The 26,045-nt window shown below is 38.0% G+C and overlaps 1 protein-coding gene across 3 annotated transcripts in view; it reads left to right on the top strand.

Annotated features, from left to right (window-relative positions):
- Positions 1–70: 70 nt before the first annotated feature.
- The window catches only part of LOC121067393 (WD repeat containing planar cell polarity effector), a 150,431-nt gene continuing 124,456 nt past the window's right edge, over positions 71–26,045 (top strand). The window contains exons 1-3 of one of the 3 annotated variants that reach the window (XM_040551830.1): positions 71–165; positions 780–862; positions 2,612–2,689. The gene's annotated coding sequence lies outside the window, so the exon portion shown is untranslated. Of the gene's footprint in view, positions 250–272; positions 598–779; positions 863–2,611; positions 2,690–26,045 lie in introns of those variants that run through there. The other 2 variants (XM_040551828.1, XM_040551829.1) reach the window with 2 other exon arrangements.

Here is a 26,045-nt window from a genome sequence, read left to right as displayed (position 1 = left end):
CAGGCCCCCCGAAGCTATTGGCCCACCGGGCCCGTTCATTGAGGCGACGCAGCTCCGGGGCAGCAGGCGGCGACTGCGCATGCGCTCCGGAGAGAAGCGGGACGGGGGCTAGGGCAGCGCGGGCGGAGATTTGCGCATGCGCCAGGCTTGGGGGTGGGACGTGAGGTATGCCGGGAAATCCCCGGCCTGGAAGGAGGGGGGACGCAGTCACCGCGCGTGCGCAGGCAGCGGGGCTTCGGTGGTTGCTAGGTGACGAGCGCGCGCGAGAGAGACCCCGGGGCTGCCCACCCCCCTCCCCTCAGTCACCTCAGAACCCCCCCCCCTTCCCTCACAGCCAGGGCCCCGTCACCGGGCTGCGGGGAGTTAAAATAATAAAACCATAAAACAATCGGCGTGGTCGTGCTTTGTTTGGGGAGGGGGAGAGGATCCAGCCTTCCGTCCGTGCCCGCAGCCGGGCCGGCGGTGGCACAATTGATGTTCTCGTCCCTGGGTCCCCACAGGGCTCCTCAGAGGACAAATCCCATAATTCAGCCCAGGCTCGCTCGTCCCAACGCTTTGCGGCAGGATTATGTGTTAATCCTATTCCAGGCTTCGTAGGTGATTTGGTTTCTAATACTCCAGGCAGCGCGCAGGCTGACATCCGTCAGTTTCCCCCCAGGGAGCAGTAAATTGCTCCTCCAGGGCAGCGGGTGTAAAATGGAAATGTTTGTGCTAGTCGGGCAAAGTGTGCTCATTTTTAGCAAGTCTCATCGCTAATTGTCCTTATGCCACAATTCCAGGCTTCCTGTGGCTTGGCCGAGACTTTAGCTGAACCTCTGGCAGCTTCTGACGTACAGAAAACTGCGGTGTCAGAGTTGGAAAGGTATAGTTATGCTCAGTTTTATTTTAAATACCAAACTCCTCAACACTGTACTAACTTGTACCCGTTATTAACCATACGCTTTTACCATGAATGAAGTTTATACCCAAGTTCTGGGGGTGAATTTCAAAGCTAAATAGCTGCAAGCAAAGCTGGGCTCTGGCTTGCTGTGAAACGCAGAGAAGCCTGTTATGTAGAAGGGCCCCTAGTTTCAAAACATATTTCCAGAGCTTCCTAAGATGCTTTACACTAGTGGCTCTAATCTTTTTTTGCACCCAGACATTGTACAGACTTAATTATCGCTATTTAAGATTATTTAAGATATAAATTTACATAAAAGCTGGTGTGGACCCACATAAGGTAATTTCCACTTGCTATAATGAGTTCATTTTAAGTTGATTCCTTACCAATTTTCAGTTAAATCAATGTAAGCATGCTGTAAACTGATTTGCTTGTCAATGTGGCAGATTATATTGGTTTAATGGATTTCAGTTAAGCTAATTAAAATTTCTTCTGTACGTAAGGATCTGTTTTCATTCTCTGTCCTCTTCTGTCCAAGCTTGTGCTCCTTGGCTTATTTGTTAATAAAGGTAACATACGTAGTGTTAAAACTGATTTGTCAGAGATGTGTATATCAGTTTATTTTAAATCTGTTCCTTTTATAATTAGTCCCAGATAGTGCAGTCTTAAGCCAATTTAACTCTGTCTTTTGTGCTGACTTAACTGAAGGTATGTTAAAGTTTTGCCTTTTGTGAATGTGGTGTAATTTTCCTAGTTAGCAACATATAACAATTCTGCAATTTCCTTTTTTCTTGGCTTAAATTTGTTTTATATTTGCTAGGCTTTTATGTCTTCCAAGCAAAACGTAACTGCACTAAACTAAATGAGAGAAATGCGAGATGCTTCCTTCTTCTCCATCTGTTTTTTACACCTTTTTTTTCCTGATATTTATTAATTTTTAAAATCCTCTGCTTGTGGATAGAAACCTTTCTGGCGTTCTTGCCAGGAAATGTTGGTTCTTGGTTGTGTTCCTATTGCATTTAGCTCATGTCATCATCTTCAGATTGTTGTCACTGCAGGAATCTATGAACATACAGTGTTTGAGTTTCTGCATCCCATTCTTCCAAATCTGTGTGCTCTTTATCTTCAAGAGCTGTGATGTATTTGATTTCTTTTTGTTGATTTATTAGTCTTAACACCTTTTCAATATTTCAGATATTTTCACTCAAAATTTAATACAGTTTTTCTGGATCAATTTTGTTACAGTATTCAGATTTCCTCCAATTTGTTACTGTCTCATAGTTTTCTTGCCACTGTTTCATCTTCTATTTTTTGAGATGGTGAGATGTTCATGTAATTCTTTAAAAATTCTTCAGTGTGTCCCCCGTGTTTTATTAATGTATATCTCTTAAGTAGCGCTTTCAGACAATGAGCGGTGTAAATGCAAAAAATTAAGTGCAAAAGAAGTAATGGAACTTCAGCATGCGCACAGATTGGACTCTAAGCTGATTCTTGAAATGTATTTTACAGTTTTTGCACTCAGTAGAATTGAATTATGTGGAAATTGGTGTAATTAAACAATGCAATTAATACTCAAGATGTTTTAGTCTCCATCTTGTGAGGATTAAGTATTATTTCTCAACGTAACTACTAGTTTTGAAGGATACTCTTCCAGAATTCTATCTGTTTTATTTATATAAGTACACATATATATATTTCAATATTTTAAAATAAATTATTCTCTGTTAACAGGCGGCTGTGTTCTTTATATTTTGGATCAGATTTTCTTTTTCTTCATTACCATCTATAGAAATTATTGAATTATTTTGGGTAAGTTTTTACATTCATTTCCAATAATTTGTGAAGTTATCTATTTATTTTCTCCATTTAGAATACAGTTATTCTTTTACCTAATGCACTTGCTTACAATTTTTATACAGAAATGTGTCTCAGGTAGCTAAACCTATGTGATATAAGTAATTCCTCAATTGTTTAAGACTAAGTAAAAAAAAACCAAAACTATATAATTGCTGCTTTCAATCCTAGAAATAATAGTAGAATTTGAACAATTTTGGAAACCTACTCTCCATTATGATCCAAGGGAATAGTAAAGGATTTTTCAGAAATAAAGTGTTAAAAAAATAGTGAAAGGAGATTAAGAGGATCAAAACCTGTTTTTTTAAAATTATGAGAAATCTGTAAGTTTTTAAAAAAGATAAACATGTAGATATAAGCAAGAACAATAAAGATCTTAGCTTAGAAAATGAAAATAGATAAGTTGCATAAAGAACTGATGTTTTTATACAAGATTTTTTTTTTTATTCCCAACTCGAATGTCCGATTCTTCCTTTTTAACTGTTCATTTCTAACCTTCAGTTATGTGATACTGCATAGGTATTAAATGGTGTGAAGAAAGTCAAGTATCTAGACATTCTTCTAATAACCCTGACTTTATTTTATATATTTTTGCTGTGGTTCAGAAAACTTTCTTAAGAAGTTTTACTTTCTATCTATGGAACCGGTTTGTTTCATCCTGTAGCTTCATTTTTACTTAATAGTTTGGGTGTGCTTTTACGTAATTAGAGGTAATCGAACATTCATTAAGTTATTTATAAAGCTTCCAGTATGTTTTTAGTAGGTGGATAGGATGCCATATAACATTCTGTACTCATGTGCCTAGTGTGAAGAGACAAATGATGTATAACACACTTGTAACATCTATCAGTAATATTTATGAGCTATTCATGAGTTAAATCTTAACACAAATTATGACCAGAATGTTCTTTTTTGTTGCTTATTTCTGTGTACACCACCAGTACAAACACCTGCTACACATTTGACAAATAGTCTTCCTGGTTTCACTCCTTTCACGTAGCAGAAATCTGTATTTTTCTTGATTGTGCAGAAACTATGTATCAGCAGCACGGATTTTCTGCTCACTAAGGCTGACATGTGGAGGTTGACTGTGCTTTGTAACTTGGGTGAATTAGGTACTTCGTCCCATAGTCGGTGAGCTGTGGTGGTAGAGGTTTTTGCAAACCATTGGGAGATGGGAAATGGAAGGAAGGGAAGAGTAAGAGCATCCTTTGCAAGCAGGAGAATGGCATGAGTATGGCAGAAGTCGCTTTTCTGTATTTGTGGTCTGGCTCTCTCTGTCAAGCAGTTTTCCAGAGCACAGAAGCTAACTGTACATTAGTGACAAAAACTGCAAGTCCATAGTCGGGACATCATGGATTCTATTAGCTATTTGAAATGCTTGCAGTAAAGAGCATCTATTTTTTTTTGCTGTACAGATTTATGAGCATAATAAAGCAACTTCATTTGGAAATGTGATTTCCCAATTAAAATCTAACGAGAAGAATGTCAGATTAGGGATTCACGTTTAAAAAAAAAAAAGCTACTTAGGCATTTATCACAATAAGTGGTACATTTCCTTGTGTCATTTTGTTTTTTGTGTTATGAAATTGTTGTGTTTATGTAGTGGGCTTCCAAGGCATATCCATAGCATCAACGTTTTTGAGACATTTGAATGAAGATTATTACACCATCTTTTCCTTTGCTATTATACATTGCTATTCAGTAAAACTAACAGGTTAACATGCTACCTGAAAGCATATGAGTAATTGTAAATCTGTTGCGGTTGTTTTTATATAAATATTGGAAAACTATTGCTATTATACGAAAGTTTTTTCATTCTCTTTCCTCTAGTTTTATAAAACATAGTAAAACTGTTGATGTGTTTTAAATCCAATCAGAAGAGTAGGTTGGTTTTCCATGGAATAAATTATCTGAGTGACAACTGAAGTTGTGCAAAATCAAGCATGATACTCTTAAATTAATTTATTACAACAGCTTTAAAAACAAACAAACAAACAAAAAAATCCCACATTAAACCTCAACATTAAGCTGGTGTCCATGTAGTTTTTTTTCAAACAACATAAATATTTAATCAAGTGGTAAAACAGGTTCTACTGAAAATCAGTGCTTAATTTTTCTCATAGTGATTTTCTTTGGCATTTGTTCATGATAACCTGATAATCAAAGAATAACTTTTGATACAAAAAGTTACCAGCCATAATGGTTACTTCCCATTTTTTAGACTCAGTGCAGGTGGGTGAGTCCATTGGCTTTGTTTATCCATCCCATCCAAATGACTGATGGATGCTTTTCTATGTTGAACTGTTCTCATTATTTCCGTGAATTATGAACACAGTGTTTATTTAAAATATTTCAGCTTGTTATACAATATCCCTTTGTATTTGTTTCTGTATTTGCACAGAATTAAGTTATTAATAGCTATCATTATGCAGATTGAATTTCCCTCTTTTAAGAAATATTTTAAGTAAAATATCAAAAGAAGTATCGGGGAAGGGAGAATGATGGCTTATGCTATTGACTCTTAAAAGTTATTTTTTTTTTAAATCAACCCTTTACATAAGGGAAATACCAACAAATGTTAAAGGAAATAACCATAGTCAATATTTTTATCTTAATGACACTTTTTCTGTGTAAAACATAACTTTTAAAACAAGAGTTGATCAGTAAGAAGCGTAAGAGCAAGTTAAACTCTTTGTTTCCTGTATGGATGTTTTTTTCTGCAGCTTCATACATCCATTTTACTATCTGGCCTACTTTTGGAACCTTACCAAATTGATTTGTAAACAGCAGCAGAGCCTATGGATGGCTTTAGTGTTGCTCTTAGTAGTGTCCTTATTCAGAGTTTTAAATGATGTGTGAAGAAAGAAAGAAGAAATTGTATTTATTCATTCTGCTCACGTAAACCCAAGTACTCAGTTTCTGCACATGCTTGCCTACGATCAGTTGCACACTGTAAGGCTGAACTGCCTCCATCTCGTGATAAAAGTGAAAAGCGCTTGGATCCAGCTATGTGGCACCTAGTGGCTATACCCATGCTGCATAACTTCAGGTTTCCCATGGCTCTGAAACATGCAATATACATTGTTGTTGTTGGTGGTTTTTTTTTTTTTCAGTTCAGAGTGTCAAAAGGGGCTGTGCTGGACCCCATTAGAGTGGATTTCTTATAGCGTGAGGCTGAGGATCAATGTTACAAACTCTTGAGCATATCACAAAGGCAATTAGAATTGCGTTATCTTGCAGGGATGGTGTTGAGGAATTATTTCATATGAACTTGTGGTAGTCATGCTTTCTGAAGCAGTGTTGTGAACCATTTTGAGGGGAATTAAAAACCTTGCTATAGGAGAGCCAAGGAGTGAATCAGTGTGTGCCCAGGATGAATGATAAGGGATCCATGGCCCTGGAACAAAATCAAGAGCATCCTGCACATCATAGTGTGGACACAAATGATGGAAAAGAAAGTAACCTCATCTTTGGGTGAAGAAAGCTTCTCCATGAAGCAATCAAGCAAAGGGAATCATGATTCTGGTTAATTTTTTTCTAGTTTGTTTCTAGAGTGATACAGCTACATCTTTTTCTTAGCCTTAATTTGCAGCCTACCCTTAGCTCCTGAGCAGCCCTGGTAATTCACTAACACATGTATGGTGAAAAAGTTGTAACTTAACTGGATAAAAGCCTTTTGAATATTTTGAGTCCTATTGGGAAGATGTTACTCTTTCAGGATGTACTTCTATATACTTTTAATATAGGCAAAACCATGTACATTTATTTCATGGCAGGTAATCCCATTTATTTACAATAATGGGCCAGCTACTGTTTCAGTTGCATTCTGCCTGACTTAAAAGAATATAAAGTATTGCTATGCAATGGCCTTTTCCTTTTATAGCTGTCTGACATCCAGGGTCTAGCCTCAGTGTATTAGGCAAGGCAGCTAGAAATATGCTACAGTTAAATTATGGGTTTGAATCTCCAGGTGGTGCTTGAATTCAGGGTTGAAGACTGTAGAAATTAATTTTGCTAAAGCAAGAAACAACAGGACATTAAGCTACTATGCCAGCTTTAGATGTACGCTTCAAAAATTTTTTGCTGCTCAGCATTATTCAGTAATCTTTAACTCAAATTGCAGGAAATATTTGAAATTCCATTCTAACAATATCCAACAGAGAATATTAAAGAAGCATTAAATTTCAAATGCCTGAGGGAAAATGTTCTTTTGCAACACCATGGGCATTTGGATCTCACTAGTATATGCAGTATTATAGTCTAATATTATGCTTTGCTTGGTATAAAATGAAAGCCCAATTTTAATTCTATCTCCAAAAGCTTGGCATACTGCAGTGAAAAATACTTTATTTGAATGTTGTTTTTTAATACATTGCAACCAACTTTAAAGCTTCCTTATATAAGCCTCCCGCTATGGCTTTTTGTAATCTAACTCTTCATTAAAACTTCAAATGTACTCCCAGAGACTTATCTCAATGCTTTCCTTGTTAATTTAGAAGTTGTGAGATCCCAAAGTTACCGCAGAAGTTTTCCCTCATTGTATGCGATTTTTCTCTTAAGACAAAAGTTTAGTATTTTATAGTATCCGTGTAAATATATAAAATTCCCAGAGGATGAATACGCTCCTAAGGGACGGGTAATATTCAAATACAAAATGTAGTTTAATGATGCATCTACACAGTTCTGGGCGGGTTAATTTGTCAAACCTGTTTGTGAACTTAACTAAAAAGGTGCTGATTAAACCTTTAGGTTTTTATAGTTCACATATGCCATGTTTGATTGCAAAGCTATTTTGGCAATGAGTTCCCAGCTTGCAAATTCCCTGGGAGAGAGCAGAAGAGTAATTCCAAAACCTTTAGAGAATTTCTAACATAAATATATTTCTTATCCTATGTTTTAAGTATCTCAGTATTTGGCAGAGTAAGAAAGTGTTTCATTTCTGCTGGAAATTTAAGATCTATGCTCTTTGGAGAAATAGTGGTTTGTTTTGGTTTGGTTTGTTTTCTTACCTGTAGGTGACTTTTTTCCTGTTAGTACTTTTGACTGACGTACACATGAGCAGTGTCCATGCAAATGTCAATATTGTGATATTTCATATCTGCTCAGAGTTTCATGATAAGCAGGTTTTTTTAAACAATAGTCGACCAGTTGCCTGTGAAGTTGTAGCATTACGCCTTGCCTAATAAACCAGATGGGAGGAGAGGGGAACTTGTTTTAAAGGCTTAGAGACTGCCGAGAGAATTTGAAAGAAGAGTGTCCTCCAGGTGGTTTAAGATGCACGATAAATGCAGTTTAATAAACTTGCCTTTCATCATGTGGATGCTGTGACTGTGGGTACAGGTGTACACGTATATCATGTATACATAACATATTTGTACAATGAAGCTATGCGGGACATGAATTAGTGGAACTTCGTTCATGTTACCATTAGGCTAATTGTAATACTAGACTGCACTCTTGCCAAATTAATCATGCTTTTTTGTAACAAAAGCTACTGGAATACTGCAGCCCTGCTGCGAGATCTGCTCTCACTGCTGGGGCTCCGTGGCAATACTGGTGGACACCGTGTGCCTGCTGAGCTCTTGTTCTTGGGCTCTGAACAACCACGTACATTTTCATGGCAGCTGAGGCCCGCTGGAGGATGATGGACTGTTTTTCCATCACAGTTGGTCTCATGCAGTTGTACCCAAACTTCTGTGCCACTAGAGTGAGACTCTGTCTTGCAGATGCAGTTCCATTGTACGAAGTCTGAGAGAGACTTATCTGCTTGAATTCACCTCCTAGAAGACAAGAACATCCACCTCGGGGCAATAAAACCTGAGTACTCTCTAGCTTTTCATGGAAATGACCAAACTCTTAAAAAATGCACTTTTAGAGAATATTCAGCTTTTTTGGAGGAAAGCTAGATGGTTCTTTAAATGTTGAGCGTGCCTTCCCTGACAAATGGAAGGCTTGTAAAATGCAGTAGAAATTATTTTGAGAGAGTAAGTCTACGTGGACTTCAAAATAGGTCATATTACATGGTTTTATTTCCAATTTTATTGCCTTTTTTTTCTTTGTGATTGTATTTCTTTGCCAATGGTTATATGAAGTGACTGCTCTTAAATAATAGCATAAAGAAAAACAGAAGCAAACGTGAAGCTTAATGTGTGCACGAAGCTATTTCAGCACTTTCCTACCTGAGCTGCTATTTCAGTGGGTGCTTACCAATTCATCGTTCTGCCATCTTAGCTCTGATGGCTTGGCCAGCTTGTCCCACGAAGCAGAATGGTGGACAGTCTGTAATATCATGACATGTGAAGAAGCTGGCACCTTTTTTTAAGTATTGGTAACATTTAGGTACTTCAAGGAGTTGCATTCCTTTGTAAATAGCATTAATACATTCAAATTGAAACAAAATTCTTTGTGATGTAATGGCAGTGAAAGAGGTACAGCTTGAGACAGAATTTATGTGAAAGCTCAGATTGTTTGTTAGCGCTGTGCTGGCAAAGCTCCATACCTGTTGGGAGTCCTGTTAACTTCATTACAGTTTCAGGTGGCTGCAAAGGTCTCTTCATGTGGAATTCAGTGTAAGATTAGTACTGGAAAATTCATAACACAATGACATTCATGTGGTAAAATACAAAATTCAGACTGATAATGAAACAGTGGCGTCAGTGGCAGCTTCTCTGGAAAAATACTTAAGTAGTAAGTGGAACATATTCCTCAGGGGATTATTTGATTTCAGAATAACTTGATTACCTGACATTTCATCAAAGGGAAAACTGAGTATTGAGATTCCGTAAAGAACTAGCTGGACTACCTTCTTTAGCATCCGTCAGTGATGTTGTTTGACGGTATCACCTTTTTTTCACAAATTTTTTTTTGTTTGCCTTTTTTTTTTCTGGGTAGAGTTTTTTTTGGTTTTTTTTTTTGGTCTCTCTCCTTTGCAGTATATCAAGGTGTATCCCTTTTCAGTGCATGACTTAGCAAATTAACTGCACTGCTGTCATGCTTGTTTTCTGAATCTGATTGGCAAATCTGTGCAGTACATTCACTTCTGGTGCACAACTGAAATTAATTGTGGTGATCTTGAAATTATGCAAAATATGCAAGTAGTCGAACATTCCTTAAAAATCAACCTAGAGAACACACCACCTGTAATGCCAGTGAGTAAATGACAACTTTGGCATGAATTTTCTTTTAAAGTATGGGCTGTGCTGAGGTTACTAGTCAATCTGAATTCAAGGTGATGAGAGTGCCAACATTGCATAGAGCTGCAGGAGTGGCATACCTGTGAAGGTGCTGCTGCTTGATTTTCAGAAGATGACATTCTGTGAATTTTAAAACCCCCCAGTCATGGTTGAACTGTAGTAAATGTCGTTTTGTAATTGAGGCCATGTAAGTTAGTTATTCTACTTTTATTACTAACTTCATTTAAAAAAAAAACTCTTAAAAATTCTTTGCTGGGATCAAAGAAATGTAATTGCCATGAAAGGAAATACAATATTTGGTGAATGGGACAAGGAAGCAGAAGAATTAAAGCTCTGCATCTCTTTCTCATGTATGTAGTAATCATCATCTGTTTCATGGATTAGTATGGAGATTATGATGTTGGCCTTCTTTTGAGGACAGGAATAGTGACAATGGTGAAAATACTGCTGCCTCTCTTAACGTGTGAAGGTGGGTGAAAAGGAAGCATCATCACACGGAAGTGTAGCAGCAGACATAACTTTGAGCGACCTCAACTCAGACAAAGATTTTGAGAAAAGAAATCCGCAGGTAAGAGTGAGAAGGCCTAATGCTATATCAGTCATAAAAGATTTTTGTAAAATAAAGACTTATATACAAATACAGAAATCACTTAGCTCTGCTTCCCACAGCTGAAGCCATTTAATGGTTTGGTTTTGCACTGACAGTACTGTGGAAGATTAAACTTGTGTGTATGAGTTAATTTAATCATTTATTTTATAGGTATAGAAATAGAAATAAATAAATGTTGCAGCTAAATAGGCAGGTCAGTTAGGGCTCTCATTTGAGAGAAAAATCATTCCAAATTAATGGGAATTCCAGAATTCATGCATTTTTAACAATGTCCTTAATAAGCTAAAATGATTCTATGATTCTAAGTCTTTGAACTGATTAAAAATGGCAATTATGATCTTTCGTCATGAAATATCATACTCCAAATATTGTGAGTGATAAAAAAATTCTTGGGAATATATGGATTTACAGAATTACAAACACAAGGACAAAGACTTGAGAGTTGATACAGTTTTTATTTTTATTTGAATTTTTCTCACTTTTCTATTTTTTTTTCTTTTCCTTTGGAAACTCTGCAAGATCAAGAATTTTGCAAGTGGTTGGCTGATCCTGTAAAGGCATCCTTACACAGCTAGCTGCAGAACTACTGTCATGTAACAGGGGGTTTGCACAGTACCATTGTTTCCATTATTTTGCCACTTACCTTTGTTGTAAGTTGGAGTCAAATGAGAAATGGGTTGGTAGGGAGAGCGGATCAAACTGTGAAATGATTGGTAATTAAAGGATATGCATGATGCAGAGAGCAAACTTGGAAGCCATGAACACACCACTTGCACTTTTAAAAATTCTGTCTGATTCCTTTCATTTCAATTTTCCTTTTTGCGTGATGTTAAGGTATAGTCAAGCTGCTTTGAAAGCTCAGGTACTGTCTTCAGGGAAGGGAAGAGAAAGAGCATGTACCATTTTGAGGGTTGTTGATAATTTGGGGCTGCCAAACCAATGCTATTCACACTGACATCCTGTCTTTTCAGACAATGAAGTAATATATTGGGGTAATTAAAGACAATTGCTTGTAATAACAGAAAATTGCTATAATTGTTTTGTTTTCTAGATAACAAAGCATGTTTATAATTTCTGTGACTGCATCCAGAGTTTTACTACTAGAATTCACAGAGAAACCATAAACAGTCATTGTTCCGTTATAGTCTATGTCAGTGATAAGAATTTAACTCTATTTTATTTAGAAGTCAGCCAGGCCAGGTTTCATCCTTACATCAAACTGGTCGTATGTATTAATCACAGGAGAATCTTTCTAATAAATGTGCCTTATTTTAAGCGAGGTTATTATTTCAAGTGGACTGAAGATGTCTGTAATGGTCTGATTCCTCTCACCCCTTGTTTTTTCATGTTTTTTCATGTTTTTTCATGTTTTTTCACATCTGCTGATTGCAAATCATTACTTTTACTCATTACTTATGATTTTATATTACTTCTAAAATTTAAAACAATCTTTCCACAATTTCTTTTGAAATCTAGACAGGGTGTGATGCAACCAAGAGGCGCATTGGATTTTTAGTAACCTTGAAAGTTCTAACAAAATGTGCAACTTTGCCTCTACCATCGGATTGCCGTTCCTTTAGGCTTCCTTTTTCACTGAAAAGGTTCATCAGTGTAAATAGCTGTCATTCTTACAGAGGAGATTCATATCTGTGTTTGCTGATCTTTGATGCTTTTATTGGTTTAGAGATCACACATAGTGAAGTTATATACACACTTGATGGAGAATTAATAGTGATAATCCTGATATTGTTCGTGCTAATTGTACCACGACCAGTTTCCTTGTTATGTTACGGACTTGTTCTTTTCCTCTGTACTGTTGCAAGCTTTGTCAGTGTCATTTTGGGGTTTGTACATAATATTTATTATTTTTAAAACATTTCACTCATTGCTTTAAAAACATAAATATTTTACATTACATAACAATTTCTGTTTAATTGCAGCTTTTTATTTAAAGCATTTTAACCATCTCTAGTTTTGCCTGTTAGCAAGGTCTTTTTTATCTTAAGAAACTAAAAGTGAAAGACAAGTAAATGGCTCAAGATTAGGTGAATAATGATGTTAATGGTCATGAAATGGAACTTGAGGAATCTAAAATTTGTGATGCAGGAGTATCAAGATTGTTTTTTAAATGCTGAAGCTTGAGATTGGCTTGGATAGGACATGCAGTGTTATGACTAGTGAGATTTACAGCCTCTTGGAGTTCATTCTCTGACTTAAGCAGAAGCTTAACATATTTTGAGGATCTGAAGTTGTTTACTATTGCCTATATAGGCCTGATGTGTATGTATATGTGTATACAAGTCGTAGTCTTGATCTCCAGGGACAGTGCAGATCTCTGTCTGCAAAGGACCTGTGTTTGAAGTATGAAGACGTTCTCATTCCTGAGCTTCTGCCCCTGGTGAGGAAGCTGCTTCTCTGAACTCATCTCTCAAGTTTGTGGTGGGTTAGCAGAATGTGCCATTCATAGGGCTGTGTACTTGAGTTTGGGTCTTGACAGTAAGCAACTGTGGCATGGACATTCTCAGCCTGTGTTTCTTTTAAGGTTATACCAGCAGGTACAGAATCCACTTGTAAAAGGCATATGGACAAAGTGGATGCTCTTTCACAACTTTATTGCTAGAGGAAAACACATCGCACAAAAGCACCAGGGATGTATATCACAGGTGTCTATTGCATTAACATCAAGATGCACTAGAGGGCCCAGCCAGCATGTAACCATTTTCCAAGAAGAAAAATATAGTAAACTGAAGGAACTTCTGAGAAATTACTGCAAAATTAGGAGACAGGAGAAGTAACAGAAGCCAACAGGGCTCAAAATAGGACTGAATGTAGGGAAAGGTGATAGACTGAGAAATGCATTCAACCTGAAAATGTAATCAGACAAGTATGTTCCCCTGCTGGAGAAGGGATTTAGCAACTCTGAACTTGAAATCTTGTGATTTCTTCCTCCTCCTGGCTAGATTAAAGAGGGGAGTGATGTTTTTAATATTATATCATGCTTAACAAACCATTGTGTGCTGTGTCAAGTTCATTTTCACTATCAGCTCTGGCTAAAAACCATTGCTATCTGTAGTCTAGCCTGAAGGTGACAAGAGATTTGAAACATTGTAATTAGACACTCATCATACTGCAAAAAGATACAGCTATCTTGATGAATCAGTACAGAGAAAAAAAAAAAAGTGTGTTTTTTTTTTGTTTGTTTGGTGGCTTGGTTTTTTGTTTGTTTTGTTTTGTTTGTTTTTTGGTTTGGTTTGGTTTTAACTGTAGTTGCTGCCTGGGAATGTAAAAGTAGAAATGAGCTCAGCAAGAACTGAGATAGTTTCCTCAACGTGACAACTATTGTCCATTTCTCCAGAACTATTAATGGGCTTTACCCCTCCAAGTCCTGTTGACACCTTCAAGTGTTCTTGGGCCTTGCCCAGGTTTTACTTGACACACATTTTCACGAGTCCCGCTTCTTTCTGATTTTGAGAAGTACATGAGAATTCACTGTCCACACCCGAGGAAGAGGTATGAAATGAGTTATTGTTTGCCTTTCAGAGCTGTAGCTCCAGGGCACGCTTTTGTATGAAGTGCAAGTGATGAAAAAGTGGATCTGCCCAGCAAAGTCAGGATTGTGGTTGGATATGCCGGAAACTGGGTATAAGGAACTTTATCCCTCTGGGGAAAGGCATTTCCATGCACCCCAAAATGTATTTTTTCATGACCCCTATTACAGCTGCATTGTATTAATAATTAGGGTTTGTTTTCATTTTTTCCCACATTTTAGAAAAAGTGCAGAAAACATTCCTGAAATCCATTTGGCTGTCACCAGGTAAAGGTGCCTTGCAATTTTTACCTTTTCTTTCAGAGAAGAATGAGTTATTCTTCATGCTTTTTTTCTGAAGATACATTACTTTGTCTTATCACTCATCCATGCATCTTTCCTCAGAGCTTGGCTAACATTCCTTTTGATTATTAAAACGTTAAATTGTTCAAAACTGAATCGGAGAATGGCATTTACTGCCCAGTTGCATGTTTGCTCTGCAGTGGAGTCTTGTTATAACCACAGAGTGCTTGAATTCAGGGTCCTAATGCCAATTTATCAGTGCTCTAGATTTCAGAAGTCAGCTGCAAGTCCGGATTTATATACTTACATTGAGCAGTGGCAGGTGAAATGTGGTAATGTACTTTGGGAGGGGGGCAGTGAGTGACTTAACTTACAGCGATCATTGAGCCTTTAAGGAAGGATGGTTTTAATGAGTTTGTTGTATAGTTTTATAAACATATTTTAAAACTGCAATTTTCATAGTTAATGTTAACGGTAAGCAGATTTGGAATGTATGAAAATAGATTTCAAGCTGTAAAAATTACTTTTCTGGAATGAGTAAATACTAGTCCTGTTGGTCACAGAAACTTTGTCTCTATTGAGATTCGGGTTTAAATCAGTTAATCTGCAATGCCGAAGTATTAGAATGGGTTTGGGTGTCACAACGCTATTTAACAAGAAGTGTGAGAGTTTTCCTGTCTTCAAATTATGACTTAGAAGTAGAGTTAGTGCTTAGCTCAAGTAACAGCTGTAATTTCCAGGGAGACAACAGATGCAGGTATATTCGGAACAGTGTTGTTTCCCCTTTTTTAATGCCTTGACTACTGTAAGCAAAAACTGCTGAGTAAAGGGACAGCATTTTTCTTTGGTTACCTAAAGAGAGACAGACTGCTTTTCTGTTCCCTCACATATATTTTTGGAGCTTGTTGGCCCATTCCAGTGACAGATAAAGTAGAGGTCTGAAAAGCTCCAAATGCATGTTTTGTGAAAATCCAAGGACATCCAGATTAGAGTTGACTCCTCAGTAAAGGCCTGCAACCTGGGCTCAAAGATTTCTTCTGTTCAGCCTCCGAGATCAATATTTAAGTACATACTTACTGCTTGCTGAGAAGGTCTGTAGGTCTGGGCCAGCCGCAGCCTGCTGCTTCGTGCTTGGTTGCGTCAAGTGGCAGGGGAGGGGATGGGAAAAGGAATTGAAGTGCACGGCCAGGAAGAAGTGAATGAGCTGGAAGCAATGTGGAAAGAATTTGGGAAACTTGAGGGAAATGCAAGGAGCATAATGTGGAGGTTTGGGAGATAAAGAGGACATAGTAATGACACTGTAGATCACCAATCTATAGAAAATCGGGCAAGTTACAGTGTTGCTCATTATATATCTTTTAAATTACAACCTGTATGTATTGAGGCATACAAGCACATGGAAAATAAAATTTTAAGTACAGTGTAATACATGCTGCCTTTTTTTTTTTTTTTTTTTTTTTTAGTTTGATCGCTTACTCATCACAGGCAATGTTTTCCGTGTTTTCTGCTGACAGAAAAATGCTTCCCTGTTCTTACATGTTGATATATTGCTTCGTTTAAGGGAAAGTGTTGGTGTTGCCTTTAGCACAAATGATGTATGCATTTGCATTTCTGGAACACTCTCAGAGTTTCCCGTTTACTTTTATCTTCTCCACAGGATGAGAATCTGTTTTCTAGTTTTATCTTTTCTGAAGATCAGTATAGATTGTTGATTAAATACTGTAATAAATTAACTTGTCGACTTATGCCACATTTCATGTATATATTATATATCTGAATAACATTGAAGATTTATAGAAGACTTTAGAAATTAGTCCAGGACACACATGTTTGAGAACAAAAGCTTTTTTTTTTTTTATCTGACTTATTTCTAAAAATCTGCTATGTAAAACTGCACGCCTCTTTCTAAAACCAGCTTTGTATTTTAATTGTTCAAGGTTTTTTTTTTGTTTGTTTTTTGTTTTTTTTCCAGTGATTTACCAGGCTTCTGACTTTGTGTGGAAGTGAAAGTAAATCCTTGTGAAATTAGAAACTATAGTCATCTTTACTTGCCAAAAACAGATTAAAAAAAAAGAGAGAGAGAATTTGAAAATACGGAGGTTATTAAGTTAAAAATTTCAGGTTTTGTTGTTTTGTGTTATTAGCCTGCTTGTTTAAAAAAAAATTACTTCCAAATTGCTGTCTTGCAAAGTAGACTCAAAACTTTCCTGTAGCCATAACTGAATTCTAGATTAATTTGTTATCTGAATTTGTAAATTATGCTTTTTCAACAGAATTGGCTGAATGACTCTCTGTCCTATCCTGTGGGTAGCACACTGTTTTGTTTTCCAGTTACAATAAATAGGAACAGTTTAGTTCTTACCTCTTATCTGTTTTGGTATCTTAACCAGAACTAACATTGTGGACACGCCAGTATTTTGAGCTGGAAATATTACCTTAACTAAACATTTTACATACGCAAACCCTCAAGTTTGCCTCTTAACATAGTACTTGCTGTGTTCTTGTGGGCTTAAAGTGTACAAGCCAGAAGGTAATGGAAATGGGCCAAGTGCTTGCACAAGAAGAAAATACCCATTTTTCATTGTCAGTGACAGTCCTCCTTCAGCGTTATCCAGGCAGCGTTGGCCTGCTCAGAAGGTATCTGCTGTTTGTCTGTTCTGGACTGACAGAAAACACACAACAAATGCAAGAAACTTTTGTTTCTTTGGGCTTGCTAAAAATTTTTGACCACTTCATCGATGTTTTTCTTCTGGTTATTGGAGTAGTTCAGGACAGACTGAGGATCACACAGGTTATCGTATCTCCAAAGCATAAATCTGTCATCACATTTACATTTGTGTTGGGATACATGTAATGCATAACACGCACAACATGTCTGTGCAATAAAGAGCAGATCATTCCTTTACAAAAACATGTGAGCATCTTATTTGTTTTTGCCTGTGAGGCGGTTACATTATTCACACATCATATCTCTGTTGCTTCTGCAGACTGCTGGATGATGCAATGCCCAGGGCCTCTCGGTCTGCAGCGGAGTGCCATCTTCGGGCTTTTCCAGGCTGCTTTTACATGCTCTTTGTGAAGGGAATCAGTCCAACCACTACCATGAACTTTCTCCAAAGCAGTCTTTTCTGGTAGTTGGCTTGATATTTTGCAGTATGGAATGCTGGATGAAAAAAAAAAAAAAGAATTACTCTTTAAGTGTTGATAAATGTATCTGTATTAAGTAGCAGCTGCTTAGCATCTTAAATACGACTGACTTCTCAGAAAACATACTTGGTGGCTTCTTCAGAGAGGTTGGTTTGTAGAGATACCTTAGGATAAATGCATTGATTTTTGTCTGCAGTGGACTGTCAGAAGAGGAATCCTGACTTTCTCTACGTTATGTAAGTGACAATTACGTGCCGTACAAAGTTTGAGATGATGAGAACATCTGAAAACAGCTGTGCAAATAATCGTTGCACATGTCATTGGGTTAGTTTCTCCATTTCAGTACAGCAGACGGTTGGGAGGGATGTTTCTCTCCTAATCACCCTGACCCCTTGCCAAAACTAGCAGGGCAGAGAGAGACTTGGCCTCCTGTTAAGGTCTTCGTGTCTGTTTTTTTTTGAGGGGATGTTGCAACATTTCTTTATGCGGCTGTTTTTCTGATGCCTGGTACTGTGGGGTTTTGGTGGGCTCGCAGGAATTTGTATCTAGTGCCTGAACTGCCTTCCTTGCAGAGCACTCTGAATTCGGATATATCCAAATATATATCCAAGTATATCCTGAATTTGCAGTGCTCAAGGCACTCTGTATTGAGGAATAATATTTTGGAGATACTGATATTTAGCCAAATAGGGCTTTGTCTAAAATTAATATGCTTCTTATTTTAGAGGTCCTCATCATGACAATAGTGGAGCAAAGCAATTCTGTTTATTTTTGAAACAGACCTTTAAATTTAAAATAAACAGGAGTGTTAGATCATACCTCATGGCAATGTGGAAACAAACTGCCTAAGTCTTTCTCTAAGACTAGCTAGGTAATTTATCTTCTACTTAATTATAACATATGAATGCCAAGTGTTTCCACAGGTTTTTTGGAGTGAACTCCGAAATTCCACAAAAAGAAAACTAGGCCAACTTCTTTTAACAGGCAAGTTTTGTTTCTCCTAAACAATAAACCAACTCCAGTCAAGCCACCTGTTTTCCTCTTTTGTAAAGTCTTGGTCTGAGGGCTCGGAGAAAAAAAGTCCAAGGAAATGTTTTCAGGGTTCAAAGGAGCACAAAGTGATTAAAGAAACAACAACAACAACAACAAAAGGCTTGTAATTCATATGTCCTTTTTTCCCCCCATTGGTTTGTTATATCTACGATTTCACTGATGCCCTTTCAGATTTTAATAGATTCCAAGATAACTTTTTCTTGGTCTCTGCTAAGGAGATGCAGAACCTCTACCAAAAATCAGACACCATGGCTATGTGGGTGACTTTGGAATGATTTTATGAGAGGAAGCGTAAGGTCTCTTCTTCTGTTCCTCACCCGCCCCACTGCCTTCCCCCTCCCCAAACATTACCTTTCTTTTGGTCTTGGGCAGTTTTTTCCCAATTCCTTTACCCTATAAACTTGATAATAAGTCACTAGATGCAATTTAAGGGATCCCTAGACAAAAGATAGGGCAAGCCTAAAAAAGGAAGAGGATTACTGCTCCTTGGGAATGAGTTTGGAAGTTTGCCTATGTACATTCAAGGTAATTTTTATCTCTTTCAAAGGCGGCATTTTTTTCTGTGTGTAGTTTTTTCCATTTGTCCTGGAGTGTTCACCCCTAAGGGTCTCATAAGTTTCTTTGTTGAAATTGAAAGAGCTCCTCTGGTTGCATTTTCTCTGCCAGTGGTGGCTCTTTCCACGTGACTCCTTGTTTTGTAGAATTTGTCTTGAATTCAGACAGTTTTTCAGATATAAATAAATACCTCTTTTATATGTTTTTTAGGGGGTTGATATACTATAAACTATCAAAATACTTGAGTTTAGTGTGTGTTAATGATGTAAACTGAAAATTCAGTCTGTTTGGAACTGCGGCTTTCGAGAAATGCAACAGGGAGATGGGGAAGCATGGTCTCGAGCAGAGGAAAATTTCCACAGCTTGTTTTACTATAAGGTAAGATGTGACTCTTCTGTTTGTTTCATGTCTAAAGGCTCATTTAAAACTGAACAAAATTAGTTCTGCGCCATCTCTGTCAGTCTGCTAGCAGTTGCCTTTAACGTAAGCGATGTCTTACCAGAGACTGAAGAGCACCGTGTGTAAGTGGTTTGTGGCACTCTGCTTACCACCTGCAGAGCCGCTCTCGAGGTGACAAGTTGACATTCCCAGAATCAGTACAGACCCTCCAAAAGAGCAGGGGGGAGCGTGCTGTTGTTGAAGAGACATGTTTCAGAACTGCTTAATTACTTCTTCCCTTCTGATACCAAATGCCTGCTTCATCAAAGGCAGAAAGAGTGCTTTCATACTAGTTCACGTTTCAAGTGATAGTGGTTATTGTTGATATTTTACCAGTTGCACTGCCCAAGTTAAACTTAGAATGGGCGACATCTTTTCCGGCCACATTGCCAGCACAGGAACTATTTTGTGTTGTGACAAATAAATTTCTCTTTTAGTATACAGTGACATCCAGACTGTGTTTTATGGTTACCAGTGGGTGGGTGATTTCTGAGCCTGGAAGCAGAATACAGAGCCTGTTCTGTCTTGGGCTCTGCATCACTTTTGTCAGTGATGGAAGCATCCAAACTTGCTATTACTTGGTGACCTGTAAGAAATGGATGTGGTGGTCTTGGTATCATTTCTATTTTGCATGTGTTAAACAGAGCAAGCAAGGAAATGAACAAAACCCACTCAAATATTAACAAATAAAAATGGTTTGCATTATGGGTCTCCTCAGTAAGCCTTGTACAGTGGAAGCACACATGCATGAGAATTCTCAATGCATTGAAGATTTGATGCATGCATTGCATGTTAAGAATTGAAAAGCCGTAGGAAGTGTCACAAGTTTCAAAAAGAATGGTAGAAGTACCGATACATTTTTATTTTTTTAATGGCATGTGGTAACTCAGGTTGAGCAATAACAAGGACTTGGAGGAGAAAGTTGCACATTCCTTTACAAGGTAATGGACATTTTTTCTATTTTCCAACATGTAAATTCTAAATGTTCTTAAATCTTCTTAGGATTATCTTGAGAACAAATAAGCTAGGTTATTCCTGATGGCTTTTATGTTTTTGTTTGTTTGTTTGTTTGTTTGTTTTCAGTATCATATTCTTGTACTTCATGCAGCTCCTCTGTAATTATTGTGAACGAACATCCATGATCAGTTTTAGCGAAGTTTATACAATTGTGGGGTGGTGTAGGGTGGGGTGTGGTGGTGTAGACCCCACTGTCCTTGAGGTGAGAGTCACTCTGTATTGCAAGTCCATCAATTGCAGCATCCTCTTTGGGACATTGCTTACTAAGTGCACTCCTAACTCTTTGTCCTCAGCATGACAAACCATTCATGGCAATCTTTGTTCTCCGAATGTTATGACATGAGAAGCCTTCGCAAAGGTAGTGCTATCTCTTTTCCACCAAAGTTGGTTTGGAGGGGCTTCCTTCCCCTCTGTCTGCTGATCTTCATCGTGTTTTCTCCCTGTTCCACACATGCTCAGTAAGCAAAAGGAGGAGTTGAGCCCTATGGAGAAGAGATCATGTTGAACTGACTGGAAGTAAGAATAGACATTTACATTTACAATGTATGTTTTCTGGCATGGGACAACATCCTGGAAGTTCCCTGTATCCACGTGTTTGCTGGCATATGTAGCAAGTTAGCTTAAAAAATAGTAATAAAATAAAACTTCCTTATGAATTTCCTTTCACTTAAAGTAAGCTTCGGTGATATTGGTATTCTTGCTCTTGTGTTCATGGCAACAATATTAATATTAATGTCATTAATATAAGTGGCTATGGAATATTGATTGTATTGGAACACATTTTAAAGTCATCTTTGTGTTGTGAAAAATTCTATTTAAATTGCATAAAAGACATTCTTTTGCTTAATTGTAACTTGAAGACAGAAAAAAAAATAATTGAGACAGCCTTGAAAGAACGGTCTGTTGGAGGGCCAACTAAATCAGTTTGTGATTAGATGCATTGTCGTGAATTTATTAATAGGACCACTAAGAACAGTATTGCCGTAGCAATACTGAATTTAATCTTTTCTTTCTCTGTTCTTACTGGGCAAATAATTATCTTTGATGATTTGAAAATGGGAACTTCACCACACAACTTTGTTTTGTATAAATATGAAAGCATACATGTATTTAAAGGCGAGAGAATTGGTACCACTTGGTCTCCATATAAAACTCTGGTTTATGAGAGATGTATCAAGAACTGAGCTGTATAAACGGGTGCTGTGAGGCTTAAGCCGAAACCAAGCAAAAATGTGCAGCCTGCCTCTTTTGCCTATAATAGGGTCAATGTTGGGATCCGTGATTCCTTTGATCTTTACATAAAACAGATGAAAATGCATAAATTGCTTCTAATCAGAGATGAATTAAAGGAAAATAGCCTCCCGGAGGACAAAGCACCCCAGGCACCCATCAACAGCCTTACCAAATGACAGACCTGGAGGAGACTTCAAAGCTGCAAACACAACTGCCAGTGAAATCCACCAAGAATCTATATGCTGTTAAAAAAAAAAAAAATCACAGTTTACAAGTGCCCAGAACTCTCTCTTTAAGAAAAAGTGACAGAGACACACAACAAGGACTTTTTTAAGCTGCTAAATATTCTTTTTCTTTTAGAAGAGTTGATAAGGCAAGACATGCTTGTTTAATTCAGTCGAAAAATGTGTTTAGGCATGACAAGCATTGGTAATTTTTGTGTCAGGTAGGGTTTACTCAATTTGAGTGGCACGGGGTTTTGAAGCTGAAGTCTATATTTCTAGTGGAGGCAGATCAGACATTTATTGTAATTGCTTCCTTGGTTGTCATCCGTGTTTGTCACTATGAACACAAACATGGTTAACGTTCCTCAAGCTGCAGAAGAAAATGTAATGAATTATCAGGCTTGATTTTGGAGGTGAGGGGAGATTTGAGGGAAAAATTTTATTACGAAGCATTTTTTTCTTTGTGGGAAAAAAGTTTACTTTTTCCCAAGTTAAATCAGATTTCAGATACTTTTCTAGCTCATGTAACTTATTTTAATACTGTGTAGATATTAATACCAGTAATGTTAAATTAACTGTCGAGGGAAAATAACCCAAACAAAAATTTTGCTTTTTTGTCAGCATTCTCCTAGTGAAAAGATACCAAAACTGCATTTAACATTTTTAAAGATAGAGAATGAACACACTTTAGTGGACTACTAAAATACAGCTTTTAATAGAGACTATTGCAGTCCCTGTGAAATAAATGCTCTATTAGGAAGGATTTCACCTGCTGCCAACTGCAGACTTTGCCTGGGATTTGTTTACAGCATAACATTTATTTCCAAACCCACATAAATTTGAGAATCACTTAGGCACACGTAAGCAACAAATGACATGCCTAAATGCATAACTATATATGAAATTGTTCAGTGGACTGAATGATTTGCTGTAGGTGAGGTCAGAAAGGTTGCCTAATTCTTTGTTGTAAGAACTTACTTTCAGTTGCTTCTGACTTTAATTGCTGTAACTGCAGTGAATGTTATGAGTCTGTCTTGGGCTCTTGTTTTTTGGAAGAAGAAAGCAAAAAGATTTTGCCAGTCTAATGGGGGAGCTACAAAAAATTGCTGAGCATTTTCTCTTCAAAATTTGTAATGTTTTTCCTACATCCTGAGGTCACTGATACCTCTGTTCTTTGGAGCAGGAATTGTAAATTTTGAGAAAATTGAGTCTGCCAATTGAGTCTGCCTTACATCTTGTCAGACCTTCAAATTCAACAGTTGGCTTTCCATAGCTCATGTTCGCTAAACATGCTTGTCTCACTTTTGGGCCACTGACCAGGCTGCACATGAACTGAGCGGAGATTCACGCACCCAAGGGACACAGCTGGACTTTCTACATAAAGCCAGATCCTGACTAATCCTATCAATAGCTGGATTGATACAGCATTAGGCTCTCAGGCAGAGCAGGGAGTCTTATTCTGTCAGGTGGGGTGAGAGGTGGAGAGAGAGGCAAGTGGAGTTTGAAACTGGAGAAAAATCAGATGTTTTGAATAAAACTTGATGACCCATGACGGTGCAGAGCAACAGACTCTGATTGTTGACTTCCTTCTAGCATTAAAAAAAAGAGGTCTTTGCCACAATGTGCACAGGAAATCATCCCCATAGCTTTTGCACTAACACTGTTTTTCTGCCTAAGAGCCAAACTTTCCCTAATACTGAGTCATACTTCAGCAGCATACAAAGCCTAAAACCAAAGTCAGCTACTCTTTCTCTGAGTGCCTGGAAAATCGTTGCAGATGCCATGCTTCAGCACGGTCGTTTGGTTCTCCTCTCTTTCAGTTTTAATCACAGAGGATCCTCTGAATTAGGCTGGGCCTCATGTTGTTGGGACTTCCATGGGTATCACTCCCTTGTCTAAGAGACATCCAGAGGCCTAATGTCTTCGTTCTATACGACAGCAAGTAACGCAGGTACAAATTGATTACTACTAGGCAACACAACAGCTTTACGTGTGTTTTGTTTTAAGAAGTAAAGGAGCTCATTTTCTCCAATTGTCTTTCTGGATGCAAGGAAATTTTGGCTATACATATTTGCTATGTAACTCTACTTGGAAAAGGAAGATGATGCATGACCATCTGCTTTAAGCAATCAGCATGATAGACTCATCAAGCTCTCAGTGATATCTTCAGGCTTTTCTTGAGGTGGGAGTATGCATTAATCAACCAGACAGTGCCAAGTGCTTCTGCTCCTAAATGAGGTCTCACAGGGGCACGAGGTGCCTTGGGGTTCTGATTCACAATCCGAAATGGTTTACTTTGGGATGACTGTTCGGGTTAGTGCTCTGCCTCTGCTTCAGGGACAATTCAGTTGCTTATGTAGCAGCTCCTGCGCTGCTACAAATTACAGGTTGGCAAGCGAAGGAAAATTGAAATTGGTGCCAGTGTGCCATTGCAACCAAGCTGTGCCTTGCATCAGTTCAGAACTGTGAAACACTCATTTCACAAGGAGCTGAGCCACCCTGCAGCAGGGTGAGTACCCCTTGCCCCCAAGAAAAAGAGGATTAGGTGGGCAGCTGAAAGGAGAGCTGCTGCATCTGTCCTGTGATAATCTGCCCCGTTCAAGTATTGTAGCCCCGAACTCCACAGTGATCTTGTCCTTTGTCTTCTCCCTCATTCTTTCAGTGTCCAATCCCTCAAAAGCAAAGTGGGTGAGGGAAAAACAATTTCATCCTGGTGTGATGTCATGAGATCTTCCTTAGCCAGTCAGAGATGTCAAGTTCACCACCAAGATCCATTATCCAGCAACAAAAATGCTTTTAAAAGGGAATTTTTTACAGTGTTCCTCTACTTGTATGGAAATTAGTGTTTGTGCAATCAGAAGATGTTTCTGCCTATGAAGGACCCAAACAAGGACGTGCAGTTCTCAGAAACTTTTGAATGTCTTCAGATTTTATTAGGTTATTTGTGTTGGATGGCACTCATTGCTCTGACATGTATGCAAATGCACGTGCATTTTGCATGCAATGACAGTTCTCTCCAGTTACAAAATTTGATCAGGAATGTGTATTTGGTCATTCTGCTGTTTCATGTTTAGTCTGGGAATTGAATAGTGGCAGTCTCATGTGAAAGGCCTTCATCCCAGTGGGGATTTCAGCATAGTCCCTGCCATGCTTCCAAGTTTCACTGTGCAAGCCCAAGCTTGAACAGCCTTCAGTATGTCCGCTTTTCAAAATACCCTTCTCTATCATTGTCTTCATCACCTTTGTAAAGTATCTGTCACCTTTACGGCCCTTCAGTCCCCAGAGATGGAGTTAGAATGTGGTCTTATGTTCATTTGTGCCTAAATTTGCCTTTGTTTTTCATCTATCACAGTATATCTCATTTTCCTAGGCTGTGACCAACCAGTACAGGGAAACTAAATTTTGAAATTGCCTATAATTCCATTTTATTTAGAAAGAACAAAAACATTTGTCACAGTCTGCGTTTTGTTTGTGCCTTTCCCTTCAGCAGCTGAGCTGATAGCCTTCGTTGCTCTGCCTCTAGCTTCCTTTTCTTCAGAAAGGGGGAAAAAGGAGAAAAAGCTTCTGTTTACATGCCTATAACTCAGTACAGGATATATGAGGCTTGCTCATGTGCTGCTACTGCATTTCTCATTTTTATCCCTTTCTTATCCTGTAATCTGATCCATTTACCCTTCAGAAAAAACAGGTTATTTGCCCTCCCGGAGGAAGCGGCATGCAGAAAAGGTTGTTTTTCCCCCTCCTGCCATATGGAGGAGAGAATCTGAGAATAATGCTTGTAAGTACGGCTCAGCTTTTGAAGAAACATCTTCCTGTGAGATGGCTGTAGTTGTTCCAGATTATGCTGCTTATAAAAACAAGTGGAATTGTCCCAGATTAGTCCACTGCACTCATGTAAACTGTGACTGATTTTGGTTTCTCGTTGCATGCCAGGCTGTAGGCTGTGGTTGCTCAGAAGCTCTTACACAATGCCTGTGGGTATTGCAGCGCAGGGGAATGAGCAGCGGGT

Source organism: Cygnus olor, chromosome 3 (assembly GCF_009769625.2).
Source record: "Cygnus olor isolate bCygOlo1 chromosome 3, bCygOlo1.pri.v2, whole genome shotgun sequence".
In the NCBI taxonomy this organism is placed as follows: Eukaryota; Metazoa; Chordata; class Aves; order Anseriformes; family Anatidae; genus Cygnus; species Cygnus olor.
The sequence above is the reverse complement of the archived record's forward strand: the minus strand, read 5'-3'. Positions and strand labels throughout refer to the sequence as shown.